Here is a 16,990-nt window from a genome sequence, read left to right on the forward strand (position 1 = left end):
ATTAAAATGGGATAATGTAGTTTTCATGCTGTCTTATGTACTGCTTTCCATCCCACAATATATTATGACATCTTTCTACATTTCAGATACTCTTCCATAACATAATTTAAAAAAAAAAAAAACCTCACATATTATCCCAGTGCTTGGGGATCTGGTTAAATTAATCCCATTTTGTTTGAATTTTTGTGTGTGTTTCTACGATCGTAGTATTTTTTTTTTAAGATTTTATTTATTTAACAGAGAGATCACAAGTAGGCAGAGAAGCAGGCAGAGAGAGGGGGGGAGGCAGGCTCCCCGCTGAGCAGAGAGCCCAATGCGGGGCTCCATCCCAGGACCCTGAAAACATGACCTGAGGTGAAGGCAGAGGCTTAACCCACTGAGCCACCGAGGTGCCCTATCTACAATCGTAGTATTAACAACAAACAAGAAATGATGCCTTTGTTTTCAGTGAACTTAAATTAAAAGCTATTCTCAAATGAAAAGTTGAGTAACTTGCCCTGAGTTGCTCAGCTCAAGACTGTTAGACTCTAAGTTTGAAATCCACTGTCTTTCACCTTCTTCCTGTGTTCCTGCCATTACTCTGATGGCTTTGGCAGTTGGGCCACTTTCCATGGAGAGCTCTACCTTCCCTCTCTCTTCTTCTGCTCTTGTGTGAGCACGTTGGTTTTTTCACGTCCGCCTTTGCTTGCCTGTCGGATTGGCTGAGGCTGTTGACATTGTGGAGGTACACAGTGTCCTGGGACCTGAAGCTACACAGCTGGAGAGGAAACATGCCCAGCTCTTTCTCCCCTCTCTTTAATGGCTTCACCTATGAGCTCAGAAGCTGGTTTTAATTTTACATTCTCTGTGTATAAGTATGTTTGTTTTTAAAACTTTCCCCCGCTTAATTCTTTCAAGGAGACCTTCATTTGAAATCATATACTCTTTCCCCAAAGCAAATTTGGGCCCCAAATCTTGATGAGATTACTTTGTTTGGGGATATTGATAAATTCAGTTTGGGGTTTCTGATTTATCCAACCAAATTGGTTTAAATTACGGCCTTCCCTTACAGAGAGAAAGGGCGTAAACAACTTAGAAGGTTTTCAAGCTGTTGGATCTAATCCTCTGTTTCTAGAGACTTCATCATGCGTTGATTCCACAAAGGAGGTATCTTTTCTTTTCTTTTGTTTTCATTTCAGTTACTTCATGGTGTGCTCTATCTCAGACCCTTTTTGATGCGAGAAATTATGGGAAAAACTTAGCTTTGCTCAGTTAAGGGCAGGAAGAGAAATAAGGGATCCATTATCCCAACCACTCATTTTAATGATTAAGAAAATGTGGGCCGAAGAAGAAAAAGTAATTTGCCAAAGGTCACACAGCAGAATAGTTAAGGAAGAAAAGAAGCGCAGCACTCATTTCCCTTAGTACTTTTCTTACCTCCACCTTTTTTTTCGGAGACAGGAGAATTTGAGTCCCCTCAGAGTTAGTGTGGTGATGTCTTAACCCCTAGTACCTCAGAATGTGACTAGATTTGGCTATAGGGCTTTCCCAGACATGACAGAGGTAAGTGAGGTCATTCGGGTGGGCCTTAAACCGTTATGACTGGCCCTAAAGGAGGGGTTAGGACACCGACACAGGAAGACCATCTGAACACAAAGGGAGGAGAAGGCCATCTGCTAGTCAAGGGGAGAAGCCTCAGGGGAAACCAGCCTTGCTGACACCTTGATCTTGAATTTCCAGTTTGCAGAACTATGGGAAAATAAATACTGTTTTTAAGACACTCAGTTTGTGGTACTCTGTTATGGCAGCCCTAGTAGATGGATACAGGGGGAAGTTAAGGACGAAGACATTTAAAGATTCAAATCTTCGAACTTGAGAAGTTCTCAAGGAACAGAAGAGGGAAACCCGCATAAATAATGTAAGAAATAATGCCATGTCAGAGCATGGCAGAGCATATACAGCTCCCAGAGCGTATACTGATTTTTAGTCATAATTTTATCCATGACATCTCATTTCATCCTTATGCCCAGATTATAATTATTCATTGCTCCCCTTTACAGCTGTAGGGACAGATTCAGGAGGTTATTTTATCCCAAGTTACATAGTTAATAACTAATTGGTGGAGCAGCTTGCTTCCCAGGCGGGAATTTCATCCAAGCTGCATAGTCACCAGTGTCATCTAGTTGTTTAAAGTTAGGAAGAAGACAAAATGTACTCCAGAGTCTCAGTGACTTGGAATCCACTTAATGGATTGAACAAGAACTATCTGGCCCCTGATTTTAAGAATAATACAGAAAACAGGAAAATTTTAAAAGATAAGTTATCTGAATTTCACTACAAGTCTGCCCAGTGGCTTTATACCTTCACCTGTCAAAATGGACAGCTATACATAGTTCAGAATTAAGGTTTGGAATGATGGACCCAGGCCCCGAAGAGATCTGACCCATGGCAGGGGAGTCACTTATCCATACTGGATCATGTTTGCTAAAGCAGGAATCCGGACCCATACATCTGCCGCATGAACAGATGTGGAAATTGTCGACGCCAGAGTTTTATAATGACATGTTTTAGAAGTAATTTCAACAGGAAGGCCTGATAAATATGCAGTCGACTTAAAAAAAGAAAAAGAAAAGAACGAAAGAAAACATCAAACTAATTTGAGCAAATGGTAAACCCAAAGCTTATCCTATGGAGACATGAGGTAATTGTCCTTCGTGTTCTGTGTGGTCTGTGAGTGCTTCGTTGTGGAGGTTAAAGTCACTCGGACTTTGTTAGTAAGAAGGCACAATCAAGTTAGGAGGGCACTAGGGTTTGTTTTCAGCAGATGCTGGGGCTCCGGCTCAGTCAGCTCCAGACTAGTCATGCGGCTTTGTTGGCTCTGCCTTTAGAGTAGAATCTCAATCCAAGCCCTTGTTACTACTTCTCATCACTCACCACCGCCCTAGCTCAAGCCTCCCTGGTCTTGCTGTAACCCCCTAATTGATCCTCGTGCTCCCACTTTGCCTACGCATGCATCATTCTGTGGGCATAACCAGGGTGATCTTTACAAATGTAAATCAGATCAAGTCACTCCCCCAGCTCGAACATCTGTTGCCCTTAGAATGAAACAGACAGTGGCTCTTCAGATTCCACGTCGCCTGGCCCTGACCGTCCTCCTCTCCAGACCCCCTGCCCTGCCACTGCTCCTCAGTGACATGACATCAGCTGTCCTCGGCTCTCTCGCTCCCTGGGCCATGTTCGTCTCCAGCTCAAGACTGCTGTGCTTGCCGCTCCCTGGGAGTGGGGAGCCGTCTTTCCTAGGAGCTATTCTTGACTTGGCTTGCTCCCTCAAATCATTCAGAGTTCTGTTCAACTGACAGGTTCTTAAACATGTCTTCTCCGAAAACCTCCTCAGTCACAGTCCTAGACTCTCCCAAGCCTCCGCTCTCCCCTGCCCCTCTGTCTGAATTCCCCTTATCACTGTTGCAAGTCCATTACTAATGTAGTTAGCGTATTTATTCTTTGCTTTTCTAACCACTACAGTGGCAGGGAAAAGTATTTTGTTCATGTCGTATCCCTACTACTGTGAACAGGAGGAATTTATAAACATTAAATGACAGAATGAATGGATAAATAAATCAAGGAATGAAAAGGCTCACTACTGCTTTACTGTAGGCTAATGTGCTTTCCTTGGGGTCTGTGGTTTGGGAGAACAGGTGTCAAGGAAACAGGGTTATCCGAAGGCTACTGATAGGTGATAGGGACCACTTCTGTGTCCTTCCCCACTGTATCACCCAGGCCTGGCTTGGTCTCACCTTGAATGAATGGAGCAGTGAAGGAAGGCGGAAAGATTTGAGAACAGTGGCAAAAGCGGTAATATATGGACAGACTCCTGCTCCCTCTGAGCCAAAGGGAGAGACTTGCAACAGTTGTAGCTTGCTTGCTGTTTTTTAGACACAATTGAATACATGTCACAACACACATCTTACTTGGGTATGCAGCCAGTGTTTGCTACTCTAAAGGTCAGTCCTCAGAGCCCTTTTGGAAACATTTCTGGGAGAGGCAGGTCATAAAAGAAAGGACTATTTGGGACTTATTTCAAAGGATTATTCTGCTGGTGTTAGAATCATAGAATGTGAAATAGTGCTTATAAGGCGGAGAAGCACCGTTAAGGCTTTGCAGGTAAGGGGGGAAGTGTGTAAGTCTTCAGGCGTGGGGCATACAGTCCTGTGATTTCGGTGTGACACTTGCAAATGGAAGGCAGTCTGAAATACATCCTAGGAGGTGCCTATTGTGTGAAGAAACCTTTTGTAGTGGGATTAACTGCCTGCCAATCTCATTTTTGAGTTCTGATAATTTTTTAAAAAAATATTTTATTTATTTTTTTGACAGAGAGAGATCACAAGTAGACAGAGGCAGGCAGAGAGAGAGAGGAGGAAGCAGGCTCCCCGCCAAGGAGAGAGCCCGATGTGGGGCTCAATCCCTGGGCCCTGGGATCATGACCTGAGCCGAAGGCAGAGGCTTTAACCTTCTGAGCCACCCAGGGGCTGATAATTTTTAAATGGAGGCTCAGTTGTATTTATTTCAAGGGTTCATTTTATTCAGTGTCCACCTGACCTCTTGAAGTCCTTGATCTCAGAGCATCTGCGCTTTTCTCTGTATTACTTGGAAAAGTTTGGGGTCCAAGAGTCAAAAAAATAGCCACTGCTTCAGTAGCCACCTGTCTGTCAAATAAAAACAGAGCTGTGTGTTTGTAGGTTTCCAGGCAGAAGAATGAGCAAGAGAATTACCACTATCTGCTAATTGTGTTGAGAAAGAACCAGAAAAAAGAGTGAGCTGGTCCATCCTCTCAGCTCCCCATGCTCCTTGGGAAGTGGTTGGGTTCTTGTAAGAAGGTGGTTTGTGTACACACACACACACACACACACAAACGTACACACTAAAAAGAAAAGAAATGTCAAGCTACTTTTCAGGGATAGAGGAGAGAGAGCATGTAGGCACCCAGATGAGAAGCACTGACCTGAGCTTTGTGTCCTAGCTTGTAGAGAAACCTGCGTTTATGGAGCACTTACTATGTGCCAGAGTTTGGGCTCACTCCTCACCTCAGTCCTTTGGGGTGGATGTCATTTTCTTCATTTCATGGTGAGGACTGGGCTCCAAAGCCCTTCCTCTTTCCTCCAGTCTGTCTGGCACTGATTTGCCATTTGGGTTCTTAGCTACAGCATGAGTGATGGGGCTCCTCTCAGCTTTCCTCTACAGACCCGATCTCTGATGCCTGTGCCCCGAGGCAGAACAGACTGGGCGACATCTCTGGTCTTAGACACAGTCCCTTACTCCCATGATCCCTCTCCAAGGGTCCTTCCACAGCAAAGTGGTGTGAGCTGGAGCATCAGCTGTATGCTCTCTTAACACAGGTTTGGGGAAGTTGCATAAGCCAGTGGTTATGTGCTTAGAACCACAATCCCCGGGCAGCCCCGCCACTTTTTAAAAGTATAAGGTCAGACTTGGAGAAGAATCCCTGTGGCCTCCGCAAATAGCCAGGGAGCAGTTGCCTGTCATTTGAAAGTGCCGCTCACACATTCCAAGGCCCGAGCCCGCATTCCTCCCCTGGGAATTGCGCATTCCTCCCCTGGGAATTGCGATGGGCTGGCTTTCAGAGTCAGTGAAAGAGTTTCTTGTTTCTGATGAGCACTAGGGAGTTCCACTAGGCTTCCCTGTCATTCTAAAAGCTCCGTCAAAGCCAGCTGCCAGTCTGAAATGATCACAGAGGCGTCTACTTCTAAAAGAGGAGGTGGGTACCACTTACTGGACAGCAGCCCAGAGAGGCCAAGTGCCTTGCTCAGGGTCACAGAGCTAAGACCAGGATCTGGGGCTCCTGACCCCCATTCCAGGAGTTTTTCTACTCTCTTTTGTTGCCTTTCACTTGGGATGGCCAAGTTCAGTATGGCATTATCTCAAGTTCATCCGTTTACCCCGCCCGTCCTTCTAAGTCACAGGCCCCCATGTCTAGCTATTTGCTTCATGACTGTATGGTTGACCAGCACCTCAAAATTACGACTGAGACTCTTGTACCTCAACTTTGTTTCCCTCTTTTCTGTTCTCCATTTTTATTCATGAGTCCTTCCTGGCCACCTTGCCTTGACACTTCAGTCAACTCAGACACGTCATTTTCCCTTCCGCTTCAGTCACTGAGTTGATTCTAGCTTTCCTCTACAGCAGGCCACGAGTTTTCTAATCCATATCCTTGCTGTCGCTGGGACCATAGCCATCACCTTATTCTTTTTGCTCTTTATACTTTTCTTTATTGAGCCCTTTGTCAAAGTTATAAAACGGCATGTGCTTTGTACAACTAGTGACATAATGTAAGTAAATAGTGGAGAAAGAAAAAGGGACAAGTAAGTTTTCCATACCTTTTCCATCTTCATCCTCTCCCCCAACCATATCTAATGTTAATAATTTGATGTTATAATTTGATGAATATTTGATATATTTATATATATAGATACATTTTGTTATAATGTGATGAATATTTGAAAATAATTTGATGAAAGATCCTTTCAGATCTTTCTCCTGCTCACACAAAAACATAATAAACACACACAGAGTATTTTTTGCTTTTGGAACAATAGAGTCATATGTTGCAAATTGATCTGTGGCTTATTATTTTTTTTAAAGATTTTATTTATTTATTTGATACAGAGAGAGAGAGATCACAAGCAGGCAGAGAGAGAGGGAGAAGCAGACTCCCTGCTGAGCAGAGAGCCTGACGTGAGGCTCCATCCCAGGACCCCTAGACTATGACCTGTGCCGAAGGCAGAGGCTTAAACCACTGAGCCACCCAGGCGCCCCTGATCTGTGGCTTATTTTAAAGTCAAGATATAGACCTAACTTGTTGGAAAAATAGGTGGAGGACAACCCATTGCGTGGCTCTCTTGTAGTGTTACTCCCTCACATCCCACAGTTGGCTGTTCAGGGCCTGGGCGGGACATTTTTCAGCTCACCCTTCCAGTTACCCCCTCTACTTCCTCTGCTCTGCTCCATGCTGGGGGGCTGTCTGGCCTGCAGCTGTGGGCCCTTTGCCCTTGGGCTCCTACTTGGATTCAGTTCCTTCAGCACAGCTGGGAAATTGGAAGCAAGGGGCACCGTGGAGGTCAGGGCATCTCACCCTTCTGATTGCTTCCTGCTGCTTACTGAGGAGTGGCTGCCTGCCTCTCCTGAAGGTCCCAGCCCCAGTCACACAGAGCTGTGTATACAGCAGCCGTCTTCAGCTTGGTGGCTACTCCCGCCCCTCCCTGGTCGGCTTCAGGCTGGGGATGGGGTAGCTCCCTGCCCTTGGTGGGCCTTTGACGCCGCCCATCCATTTAATGGCCAAAACCCTGACCACACTTTGTTAAAGAATCCCTTTGTAAAACTCTCTTTAATAATCCAGTTAGAATAGTCTCACTTTCCTGGGACCCTGAATAGTAGGTATAAGCTGTTTCTTTTCTTTCTTATATCCTGCCATCTGCTGTTGCTTTCCAACTGGATCCTTCCTTTATCTCCATCATGGTTATTCTGTCAGCTTAATTTTTTCTTCTACTTGGAGATTGCATTTCATTCGTTTGCTCAAAATCCTTCTAGAGCTCCCCACATTCACAGAATGAAGGTCACGCTTTTTAGCCGGCCATCTCTTGCATCCCCCATTCCAGGATCCTAGGCATCGGAGATTCTGCCCAATACCACAGCTGCCCACTGAAATGCATTTCTAGCGCTGGTACAATTGGTTCTCCTCCTGACTGCTTATGTGATGTTGGACCATGAGCCAACCTCTGTAAGCTTTCATGTCTTCAATTCAGTGAGGAGAATAAAAGCATTTCCCTGACGATTCATTGATCTCTTTGAAGACCTTCTAGCACACAAGAAGGTTTCGGTAGGGATGCCTGAGTAGTTCAGTCAGTTAAGCATCTGCCTTCAGCTCAGGTCATGATCCCAGGGTCCTGGGATCAAATCCCACATCGGGCTTCTTGTGCAGTGGGGAGCCTACTTTGCCCTCTGCCTGTTGCTCTCTCTCTCTGACATAAATAACTAAAATCTTTAAAAAAAAGAAAAGAAAGAAAGAAAGAAAGGAAGTTAGTTTCAGTAAATGCTAGTTATAAATAATTGTTCCTCAGGGCACCTGGGTGGCTCAGTCATTTGAGCATCTGACTCTTGGTTTTGGTTCAGGTTTTGATTTCAGGGTCCTGAGATCGAGCCCCCTGATGGGCTCTGTGCTCGCAGGGACTCTGCCTGAGATTCTCTCTGCCTTCTTTTGCTCTACCTCACCCCCCACAACTCTGGCTCTCTGTCTCTCAAATAAAATAAATAAATATTTAAAAAGTAAATTATTGTTCTCCCACTCTGATCAGAATTATCTCTTTGGCCGTACCCGGGTGTCCAGATTAGCAATTTTTCCCAAGACCTACCTTGATAAGGCCTCTGTGAACCCTTCTTTGATTTCTACTGGAAAGAGGATCTTTCTCCTTCTCTCTCTCTCTCTCTCTTCATTGACAAACTTTGCGTTTGAGAGTACTTTGAGGTTTACAGAAAATTTGAGTAGAAAGCCCGGAGCACTCTCACGATCTCCCTCCATTCCCCCCACCCCAGAGCTTCCTGTTATCAGCGTCTGGCCCTGGGGTGGTACATTTGTTACAACTGATGAGCCAGTATTGATCTGTTAGTAACAGAGTCATACTTTTACATGAAGGTTCACTCTTGTGCAGTTCTGTGGTTTTGAGGAATGTGTAATATCCCATACCCACAATTAAAGTATCTTATGGCGTGGTTTCACTGCCCTCCCCAAACCTCAGGGTACTATCTGTTCACCTATTCACCACCCCCCTTTCTCCCTACTTCCCCAAACTACTAGCAACCACTGATCATTTTATGTTGAGAGTTTGACCCTTTTTCTCTTGACTTCATTCACTCTCTGTGTTCATAGCTTACTTTTCCTACACGTTCTGAACCTACACATTCACAGGCAGTAGGCACACCAGTGTGTGTTTCAGGAATGAATTATTAAGCCCATTTATCCCTAGAATCAAGGCCTGGGTTGAAATTTCATGCAGTCCTTCCTGATGAAGTAGGCATTTGGCTTTTGCACAGGCTATTGAACTAAAGGGACATGGGATTGTGTTTGAACAGAGCTGGACCCCAGTTTTCTAGGTGGCCTGTGTGCAGAGCACTCTTACCCGTAGCTGCATAGATCTGAGGCCTAAAAAGGAACAAAACAGACAAACAAAAACAAAAAGGTCATAAACAAAACACAAAGCTATCGCCTAAAGTCACACCAAAGATGACCATGATTTAGTTCTTCAAAGCACTGACCGTTTTTTAGTCTGTATTCTGCTATTCCACACTCTCTTGGTCTCTCCCTAAACTCTCGCATGGCTCTGCTGTCAGGGCTGGCTTCCATCCTGGATAGCAACCTCTCCATCTTTCCCTCCCAGAGTCCAGCTAGAGATGTGCTGGTTTCTTCTTTTCTCCAGGTCTGGTGCTTCCAGGGGTGTTCCCACACCCCTCGTCCCCAGTCTGCCTCCTTCTCTCACCCTCCTCCCCCAACCGAATCTTTTGACACAGAGATCCTTCATGGGCCCCAGTAATCTCCCTGTGGCTCCCCTTTGGGCCCTGCTCTTGCTTCTGACAAGCCCGTGTGGACCCACACTGGCCCATGTCGGCCCACAGTGGTCCCTGATGAAGAGCAAAGGTCCCTCATTCCTACCTGAGGTCCTACATGAGGTTGTTCTGTAAGAAGGCATTAGATAACATTGAATCCCACAGTGAGGCCTTGTGTCCCCTTTCTGATTCTTTTTCCAACCACCTGAGTAGTTCGAGGAAGAAGGCTCAGCATAGTGCTTGTCTCAGTTGGACGCCTCCCTGACACTAGGTAACTTTGCCTTTTAACAAACGTAGATCTGGGCTCTTCCTTTAGAACCCCCTCGAAGGCAGCAGAATGTTGCCAAAATGCAGTGATGTTTTTATAATATCCATTCCTAGGTTGGCTGTCTATTTTTGGTAAGTGATGCTGGTTTAGAGTAAGTACTCTGGGAGTAAGACAGTGTTTACTTGGAAAATACGCTTATGTAAGGATAATATTATGTAAAGGACAGCACAATCTCTACCAGATTATGTCAGCCATCGTGAAAGTGGCACACACATGTCTAAGGTTTGGGCTTCATAGGTCCAGCTGACCCTCTTGCTTGCAACTGGGACAGAGCCTCATGGCTCCTCCTGTCTGTCTCCCCTCCCTGTGCTCTCACTCCCACCCTTGTTATCCACTTGTGCTGATGCGTGTCTGGAACCCTGCAGAAGACTGAGGGACCGTTATCAGGGGGCGAGGATTACAATGCCATCCACAGCTCATTCGCCACTCCACTCTGACCCAGGGCAGGCCACATACCTTGTCTGGCCCTCTGATAATCACCCCTTTAAAATGGATGACATGGTTCTGGGGAGGGAAGAATGCACGCAGCTGGCCTTGATGTTCTAGAAGGTCAGAGGAGTGAGCGGCCACCCGGCTCCGAGTAGTACTCCTCTCCTGGCTACTGTTTACTGTATTGTTAGCACCTCTTTCCTGCTTTTCCTGCCTTGGGTTCTGCCCTGCCAGGGCCAAAGAGAACATAATAAAGAAAGCAAAAAATGGTGGTTCCCACTGTTACAAATTCTGGTTGGTGGGCTCTGTTTTTCAAGGGAGTGCCCTAGGTTAACCTAGCACACCTGGCCTTAAGTATGTCTGGATGATGAGTGAAACAATGTTTTTGAGACTTGTCTGTCACATTTCAGAGGTCTGGGACAGCCAAGGCTGTGAAACTGTGTTCAGTTTCAGTAGAGACCCAGAGCCAAGAAACTGCATTTCCATTCAAGGTGTCTCTCTTCTCCCAGATCTTAATCTTTCCATCTGTTGCCAAGGCCTGTTTGTCATGGAGGGTCCTAAAAACAGATCCATACATGGCACAGGGAGAGTGGGTTTGGGGACAGGCTTAAGATCTTGCCTTCCACTCTCCGTTACTGCTGTAAGAGAGCGAGTGGATTTTTACCTCCTTGTGTTATCTCCTCTTCCAGAGGAAGAATGACCTGGGTGGGGGGCGGTGGCACATGGGAACTTGTCCTCTGGGGAGTGCGTTTAAAAGGAGAATTCTTTTTTTTTTTTTTTTTTTTTAAGATTTTATCCATTTATCTGACAGAGAGAGACCAAGAAGGCAGAGAGGCAGGCAGAGAGGGAGAGAGGGGGAAGCAGGCTCCCCGCCAAGCAGAAAGCCCGATGTGGGACTCGATCCCAGGACCCCGAGATCATGACCTGAGCCGAAGGCAGAGGCCTAACCCACTGAGCCACCCAGGCACCCCCAAAAGGAGAATTCTTGGGACTCCTGGATGGCTCAGTTGGTTAAGCACCTGCCTTCAGCTCAGGTCATGATCCCAGAGTTCTGGGATCGAGCCCCACATCGGGTTCCCTGCTCGGCAGGGAGTCTGCTTCTCCCTCTAACCCACTCCCCTCTCATGCTCTCTCTCTCAAATAAATAAATAAAGTCTGGAAAAAAAAAATAAATAAAGGAGAAGTCTTGGCTGAGCCCGGCTCCTGGTGGCAGGAGTGAGAAGAGTTGCTGGGAGTTGTGTGGGCCCTGTCATCTCTGGCATTCCCTTTCTGGCAACGTCTGTTCTGTTTTCATTGCTCAAGTGCTCGTTCAGGTCTTCCTGAGTTTTTGTGAGTGGGCCACTCTACGCTGGCTAGCTCTAAAGGGTGGGAGCTCACATACCTTCAGCGTTTATACAGGGCTGAACACAGTAGCTCCATAATGCTCACCAGTGCCCTCAGAGAAGGCTAGCATTGTTCCCTTCAAGGTAACGGAAGCCTGGAGAAGCCAAGTCACTTGTCCAGGCACGGGTGGTAGCATTTGATGCTGGAGGTTAAGCTCCAGTCTGTGTGTCTCACCTAAAGCTGCATACTTGACAGCAGAGCCAGGATGGGAGCTCTGGTCCTGCTCAGTATCTTCCCTGCATACTCTGTTGGGTCAACCAGACTCTCTTAGAAAGCCCTTTCTCTCTCTTCTTTAAATGATGCTGCTCTAGAGGAAGAAAACCCATCAAGATTTCATCCATGCTGTCTGTCCATCCCAGTGTATTCTTCAGAGTGGGAATGTTTTTAGGGAGCTAACTTTAATTACCCAGATGGGATTTTATTTTAAATAACCACCTGCACCTTCGTCTTTAAAAGGATCTCAAGTCCCCACTGGGATCAGAGTCTGTGCTTTGTGATTTGAACGCAGGTAACAAAATATTTGATTTTGGAACACATTCTTCATTTTATATTCTCCTTTTCTGTTCCTAGGATTATAGTTCTTATTCTGAGCAGCTGGAATGTCGGCAGAGTATAGAACAGATGTGTCTTAAGTACTGTTCTCAGGCTGACTTTGTTCACTGGGAAGAAGTCCACAGAGGGCTCCGGTTTCTCTGGGAGGCGTGTTCTCATTACCTCAGATCGACAGAAGTGGTGATTTAAATTCTTTTAAGTTGAAGACTAGACGAGGAAGACTAAAATGGGAACCCACATCTCCAGTAGGCTCGAGTTCAAGATTCTGTTCTTTCATTCTCTGTTCTAGTTGGAATCCAGCTTTTTTTCCCCCTCTCTTTTGGCGCCACACCCAGTGTGAAGCCCAATGCGGGGCTCGAACTCCCGACCCTGAGTCAAGACCTGAGCTGAGATCAAGAGTCAGATGCTTAACCAACTGAGCCACCCAGGAGCCCTGAATCCAGCCATTCATAACCACATTCCTCCTCACAGAGTTTATTTTCTCCTCCCTCTCCCTCTTCCTTCCTCCTTCCTTCGCTCTCTCTCTTCTTTTCCTTCTCTTCCTTTCTTTTTCTCTCTTCTTGCCCTTTTTCTGATAATCTCTGCATTTTTTATGGTTGCTTTTTCTAATCATTACCATACACTAGTGAGGGTGAAAAGAAAGTGCACTGTCAGACCTGAAGGGCCGGTGCTATCCTAGATTGTAAGTTAGACCCCTTTATAAGCTGCATGAATATATCCAGGCCATAAGGAGCAGGTTTAAAGCACTGCTTTTAAAAGCTTTGGGTTCAAAGTTACTGGATTCCTTAAGTTACCCTCCATAGAGAACTGGTCATCAATTTGAGCCCTGGAACAGTCAGATTCAGTAGCAAACAGTAAAGAGAGCCCCGTCAGAAAGAGCCCTTTGTCGTAAGGTTTCAGGATCTGTGGTTCAGTGGTTTGGTGGATCCAGGGTCCAGAGGTAGGAGAGGTGGATTTGCTTCCACCTGGAACTAATTAGCTCTGTCGCTTGGAGAAAGTCACTGGCCTTTGTGCACATCTCCCCCTTTGGAAAATGGGGACAGTCTCTCTTCAATATACTTAGTTTAAGGCTTTTAGAAATACTTTTTTAAGTGCTGTGAATAATTTGAATGGAATCAATATAACTAATATTCGAGAGTGTTTACTTTGTTAGTTTTGTAATATGTGCATGTGCCCACACATGGGCATGCATACACACACACACACACACACACACACACCCGTTTATTCCTGGCAGCCACACTGAGAAGTGAGCTAGGAATTACTATCCACTATGAACTGATAAAATCTGAGGTTCTGAGAGGTTAAGTCCTAACTCAAGATCCCACACCTCGTTAAGTTGTCCACCTGATTTTCCCAGCCGGGGGAGTAGCCAGCTGGACCCAACCCGGTCTGCTGGTATACCTAGCACCCTGCTGGCCTGCAGGACCTCACTGTACTTAGCCCTTGGCAGCAGGGCAGGACCCAAGGCAGTGAGGGTCCTTGGCTATTTTAGGCTCTGAGTAGTTTTATTTGGGGTTCCAGATGGTCCCAGTGTGCTCTAGAAATACCATCATTCTTTGTATAGATCATACGACACCATTGCTAGATGTCCAGACTAGACCATTTCACCTCTTTGGACATCAGCTCATGGATGTTGGACCCTGTCAGCGGCTGGGCATGGAATGTGAGGAACCCTGCAGGGCCCCAGGCAACAGCCCTTTCTAACATCATGGAGGATGACTTTTAATCACAGATGGCAGATCTGCTTGTCTTGTGGGTTTTCAACCCTAGCATATGTTCATCTATAGGGCTGGTCTGTGAACTCTCAGGCAAGCATGTTTTGTAACCAGTAAGGTTTGGTTTTATGTAACCTGGGGGTGGTCAGCAGTTATGCTGTTCTTCAAGGCCAAGCCCACAGCCTGTCTTTCAGACTTTCCTGTGTCTGGGGACGGTTTGCCTAGGCTACCCTTTGTAGTGGACCCCACATGCATGGAAAGCGTTCAAATTAACGAAGTAGTTTAATGAACCTCTTTAATAAAAGGTGGAGGACAAGCTGGGGACCTCGAGGGACAGCATTTGTTCAAACTCTGTGAACTGAGGTTTGGATATCTCTGGTCTGCCTGATGAAAAGAAATAATATTAGCACCACAGCAGTCCGTAGAGCAAGAGTCTTGTTACTCCTATCTCTGAAAGGTACACCAGGCCTGTAACCCATCTCTGTGCTCTATCTATTTAGATTCCTGACTGTTGAGCCAGAGAAGGTTTATTTAATTAGCATTTGAAGAGTTTCCAATGATGCCATCTCAGTGATGCTAATTCCACTTGGCTCATGTCTTTGTACATACCATAGGCCTGAGATAGCTTTTGCCCCTTGGCTGATATCTGATGCTTGTTGAAGGAAGTAATGATCATGCAAGTCGTTCCTGAGGCTAGATGTTCCCTAGGTGGGAGGGTAGTCATATTTCATACCTGGGCTCGCTACCCGCGGTAGCTGGCCCCTTTCTACGGAGCCGTTTACTTCAATTCTTTGCTAAGAAAATAAAGAACACCAGAAGAGCGCTGACCTATTAGAGAAAAACCGTGTAGTCACTAAGACTATTATATGAAGTTTCTGCTGGAGATGCTTCTTCTGCCTCCCTAGACACACAGAACTGTGCCTGGGACACACAGAACTGGGGTTTCTTGTGCTAATCTCTCACGTGGTGCTGGGCTGGCTGATGGCTGCACGAGAGCCTTTTGTGGAGTTTATAAAGTACACATCTCATGGCCTAGAGCCAGGCCTGGGAATCCATATTCTTCTAATGTGCACCCTAGTTTGGGAAGCATAGCCCTGGGACTGCCTCATAAAATTTTGCAATTACTGTTAAAACAGTAGTCCAGTTTTCTGGCCACATCACATCATTTTGTGACTCAGATGCCTTTCCATCATAATGACACGATACAACCTACTGTGTCCCACCCTTCAACCATTTGTTTTACCAAAACTTAACAGCTGTCTAGGATGGGCTCCAGGAATGAAGGTAAAGAGATCAAAAGAGGCATGGTCCCAAGACCAAAGGAGTGTTTGCTCTAGGCAACACAGGAAAGCAGCTATTCGAGAGCAATAGACTTGTTTGAACTAAATGGCAAGGGGAGCAGATGGGATTTGCTGGCAAGTCAGGTAATGCATCCTATAGGAGAAAGCCATTCGACTGGAGGCTTGACAAAGGAGAGGGTGGTCGTCAGAAGCCACGTGAACACAGGAGAAGGCAGGGAGAACTTTGTGGCAAAGTCTTAGTGGCCACAGAGCCTGCTAGGTGACAATAACTACATGCGTCTTACTTTGTTGTGGTATGAAACACAAGGCCATCCATGACGGAAATGAGGGTGGGCCTACGGACTAATCCCAGATCAGGAGGGGCTCGTGGATCACGTGTAGTTGGACTTTGGAGTTGATGTCATTCACACATCTTCCTTGCTGGGCACACGTGGGTGTTTTCCCTGGTGCCTCATTGATCCGTACCTTGTTCAGAGCCTCTCCCCTGACAGTATGGCATGATGAAATCTCCTCTCATGTAATCCCCGGGAGTGGGCGGAACTAAGGGGCACTTTGCTGTACCCGTGTGGATGCCTAGCTTCAAGTCTCATTTTTTGGCCTTGTTCACACCCTTTTATTTCCAAAGCCAGAAGTCAGCCTGTTTGTGGGCTTCCTCCCCCATTAATCTGAGGTCCTTTTTGAAAGCTAATTGTCTGCCTTGCCCGCTTTGTCTCTGCTGCTTTTCTTCTTGATCCCTGAGCTCCGCATCTTGAAACTGATCTTTTTCCGGTTTTCAGAGAAACAAAACTCATTTCTGCCACAGGGCGTGCTATTCCCTCTGCCTGCAGCTCTCCATCCCTGCCCCATCTACATGATCTTCCCCACAAAGGTCTCTTTCCACCTCTGGTTAAACAAACTCGCTCCCCTGTACTTTGTGACCCTTGATTCAATTTTACGTTGTTTTATTTGTTTTATTGACTTTCTTTTTCCTTGATTGCCATCCCTTTTTCCTTGATTGTATCCCTTTTTGGTTTCGTGAAACAGTGGCACGGTATGACTCATTAAAAACAGGATCCTCTGTATGTATTCAGTCATACATATTAATTACTTACTGGATGAGTGGATGGATGGATGAGAGGATGGATGGACTTGAAGTCTGTCAGTTGAATTTTTAACAAATGCAATGTACCATTGTCTTTTCAAGTTGTTCCACTCAGCCAGGCTCCTGCAAATTCTCTTCTCCTTCAGGAATCCAGTAAAGCCATGTGTACCCCTCATGCTGCAATCCAAACTCCAGTCATTCTTTTAATGAAATCTGGGATATTAAAAGCTGACTCTGATTGGCTCTCCTCCTGAAATATATGAACTATATATTTATATTTTCTTTTGTAAAAATATATTTTACTTATTTATTTGAGAGAGATCGACAGCATGAGAAGAGAGTGAGCACGAATGAAGGGGAGGGCAGAGGGAGAGGGAGAAGCGGACTCCCCACTAGAGGGGAGCTCGACATGAGCCTTGATCCCAGGACCCTGGGATCATGACCTGAGCTGAAGGCAGATGCTTAATGACTGAGCCACATAGGTGCCCCGACCCCATATTTTCTTAATAACCTTGGAGTGTATGTGCATTGTTTCCAGTTGGATCCCTTAATCAAACTTCATCTAAGCTATAATTTTTAAAAAGACTTTAATTATAAGAAAGGCCATTTT

General features: G+C 45.8%; 1 protein-coding gene across 2 annotated transcripts in view; it reads left to right on the forward strand.

Moving 5' to 3' along the window:
- DPYSL3 (dihydropyrimidinase like 3) overlaps positions 1 to 16,990 on the forward strand; it is a 61,948-nt gene that overhangs the window by 11,546 nt on the left and 33,412 nt on the right. The window lies entirely within an intron of this gene.

Source organism: Mustela nivalis, assembly GCF_964662115.1.
Source record: "Mustela nivalis genome assembly, chromosome: 3".
NCBI lineage: Eukaryota > Metazoa > Chordata > Mammalia > Carnivora > Mustelidae > Mustela > Mustela nivalis.